At 45.7% G+C, this 3,635-nt stretch overlaps 1 pseudogene; it reads right to left on the bottom strand.

Moving 5' to 3' along the window:
* Positions 1 to 1,246: 1,246 nt before the first annotated feature.
* Positions 1,247 to 2,586, bottom strand: LOC127310121 (uncharacterized; annotated as a pseudogene).
* Between the last annotated feature and the right edge of the window lie 1,049 nt (positions 2,587 to 3,635).

Here is a 3,635-nt window from a genome sequence, read left to right as displayed (position 1 = left end):
TCCCGTTAACTTGAGTGGTAACTTATGCTTATGGTCGTAAATAGGTGTGCTCCCGCTAACTTTGAGTTAGAACCTATGGTTACAGTCATGAATCAGCAGCCCACCTATTCTTCAAGAGCCACTACTCCATTCATGCTTGGTCATCTATTAAAGATTGGCTTGGGCTTGTTGGCATTCAACTGCAATTTTGGGGCACCTTTTCAATCCGCAAAGACTTGGTGGAGAGAGGTGGTACACAAGGTAGGTCAATCAAGTAAGGTTATAGCTTTACTTGGGATGCTTGTGTCATGAGAAATTTGGAAGGAAAGGAATGCTGGGATCTTTAGGAACAAGGTTTCAACCACAACCATGCTAATAACAAAAATCAAAGAGGAGGTTTCTTTGTAGAATCTAGCGGACACAAAGGTGATTGGTAACATTATGCCTTGAGAGTAGGTTTATTTTTTAGCTTTGGCCTTTTGCCAAGGTCTTGTAAGATATCTAAAAACTTCTTTTTAACAAATAAAAAATGAAAAATCTTTTGGCTTGTTAAAAAAAACGGTTGCAGATAGTGAAATTTCTTCTCTTTTCCCGTTACCTGATGCCGGGCTTCTCAAACTAATTTAGATGTCACGCTTTACTAAATAAAAGTGTACTTATAGTTTTCGACCAGCACCCATTTCCAACCCATTTCATCTACACCTAGCTGATAGCCTGGCATTCAGTAGTAAACAATATTGAATTTGTCCCAATCACACCACAAATTATAATACAGAGCATGGCCTGACCTAAAAAAATTCAACAGCTATAATGGCTTATTCTTGGTTCAGCTGGCTGTGGGAAATCATCTGAAGTATCTCTTTGTTTAGAGAGCAAATTATTTACCCCTATTTCTTTCCGAGAGGGTCTTACCAGTGTACTTTTCTGGTGTTAGGAAGCGTCGAAATGGGCGACTCACCATCCTGCTTGGAAACATTCAGAAGGCAGAGTGACCATAATATAACGAGGTTCTGTACTTCGGTTGCGAAAGCACGATGATCCGTATATGCAAATAAGAAGCATGCGTGGACAGTGAGTTTACAACTCCGGGCGATTAGCTTTGCCTTGGATCGAACGCACGATCTTGCGGCAAATTGACGGGTCCAGCGGCACCACAATGACGCGATTTCCTTTATCCGTCGTGAGCTGACGCGATCAGGTAACACGCAACGAACGCAACAACAAAACCCCCTCGTAAATTTTCTTTATTTGTTTTTCTGGTGGTTTACAACAGGCTCGCTACCCCTGCTTATATAGCACACAAGGGTCTCACGATCTGCTCGACTACTACACGGGTATGTATTACCTAACTAGGAAATCTAAACCGACTCAACTTAAACCTTCCTATTCTACTAGTACTAGGACACGATTGATGCAACTAGTACAAGCAGGACACGGACAAACTATGGCATGCAAGCCAACCACTTTGGAAACTGTAAAAAAAAACCGACTAATACTTTGGATTACCTAACAATCACCCCCTAATCCAAAACTTTCAACTCGTAGACTGTAACCAACATGTTATCCGGATTACCAGCCCACGTTGCCGCCTTGACCGGTGCGCATCCATGTTCATGTTGATCTTCATCCTCTTGTTGAGACACACAAACGACTCCGACACTAAGAGAAAAAAAATTAAAGACAAGACTTTTAACTTTATGATCACCGATCCATCATCACAACATCATCGGCCCATCGTCATCATCGTGCGCAGCTAGGTGAAGTGTCCCGTGCTCCTTCCGTTCCTTCCGTGGATTAGAACACTTGCGAGAGAAGTGCCCCAACTCCTGACAGTTATAGCAACGGACTTTTGATATGTCAAATTTATTGTACTTTTGCTTATCTCCGCCTTTCGCACGCGAGAACATAAGTTGCTCTTCTTCCTTGTCGCGCTCACGTCCCTTCAATGTCAACTCATGAGTCTTGAATCATCCGATCACCTCCATCGCCGACATTGTCTCCACATCGCCCCACTGCTCAATAGTGCCAACGATAGGTAGAAACTTGTCGGGGACCGCCCGTAGCAATTTTTCCACAACTGTGATGTCCTGTATCTTTGATCCGAGAGCTCTCATCTCATTAACCATGGAGGTTAGCTTTAACGCAAAATCACCAACCCCTTCTGATTCATTCATACTCATCCAATCAAACTCCCTCATAAGAGCTTGAACACAGGCCTTCTTGACGCGGTTATCACCGGCATGCATCTCCTTGATAGTATCCCAAGCTTCATCTTTGCTATGGCGGCCAAAGCTATGGTCATGAAAACAACGTACAGCTTGGGCTATGGCGGCCAAAGCTTCTTCATCCTTTGTGTCGTCGATCTTTGGGTTGCCTTCGATTGCCATCCAAACTCCTTGTGCACGCATGAAAACCTTCATCTTTGCAGCACACACTCCATAGTTGTCGCCTTCTAGCATAGGGTACCGGATGGTCACACCACCATCTCTTGCCTTTGACATGATCCTCTTCTTCGATTTTCCTTCGTCCGTGACGCAACTTGACGGCGAAGAAGAATCTTCCAACTCCAACGTGACGCAACTTGACGGCGAAGCCTCACACCTTAGCTCTGATACCAATTGTTAGCTTTGCCTAGGATCGAACGCACGATCTTGCGGCAAATTGACGGGTCCAATGGCCACAACTCACCGTATACGCGCAACGCAGCTTCTCGTATATGACTTCGCCAGAACTTCGACCACGACAGAAACGCAAGGACACGATTTCCTTTATCCGTCGTGAGCTGATGCGACTAGGTAACACGCAACGAACGCAGCAACAAAATTGATCGCCAGAGGCACGTGTCGCGCCTCGTAAATTCTCTTTATTGCTTTTCGTTTTTCTGGTGGTTTACAACAGGCTCGCTACCCCTGCTTATATAGCACACAAGGGTCTCACCATGTGCTCGACTACTACACGGGTATAACTAGGAAATCTAAACCGACTCAACCTAAACCTTCCTATTCTACTAGTACTAGGACACGATTGATGCAACTAGTACAAACAGGATACGGACAAACTATGGCATGCAAGCCAACCACTTTGGAAACTGTAAAAAAACAAACCGACTAATACTTTGGATTACCTAACAGGCGATACCGGCCGTTCAGTCAGGGTATTCCGCTATTTTTTTTTAGATTAGACATTACAATTTCTCGTTGCAATAGCATGTGTCTGATTAGTCAAACAAATCGGCATGACAATGTAACGGACACTCCTGATAGTTTTTTTTTTTTCGGAAGAAGATAGTGATATTAATACTCCGTTCTTACAGAAAGGTCCAGAAACAAAGGCAAAATTACAGAGAAGTCCTTCTGGATCCCGTCAACGCCGATGCCCAGGAGCTGTCGGTGGCGCGCCGCTGCCGCTGCTCCCTCTTCGCCTTGGATCGGAGCCAGCCCCATGGCAGCTGGGAAGTCGCCGAGCACCGGATCCATGGATCCTACGCCTGGAATCGCCGCCGACGACGCGGAGCATCTTGAAATCACCATCGTCTTCAACTTCAGACACCGGATCCTCCACCTACACGGATCCGGACGGGGCACGAGGAACTCGCCGCGTCCGCAGACCGCCGAGCTCGGGGAAGTCGAGCGCTTGACGAAGAAGCCCCGAGGAGC

This window comes from Lolium perenne, chromosome 6 (assembly GCF_019359855.2).
Source record: "Lolium perenne isolate Kyuss_39 chromosome 6, Kyuss_2.0, whole genome shotgun sequence".
Taxonomy (NCBI): domain Eukaryota; kingdom Viridiplantae; phylum Streptophyta; class Magnoliopsida; order Poales; family Poaceae; genus Lolium; species Lolium perenne.
Note: the sequence above shows the minus strand (reverse complement) of the source record. Positions and strands in the feature narration are given on the sequence as shown.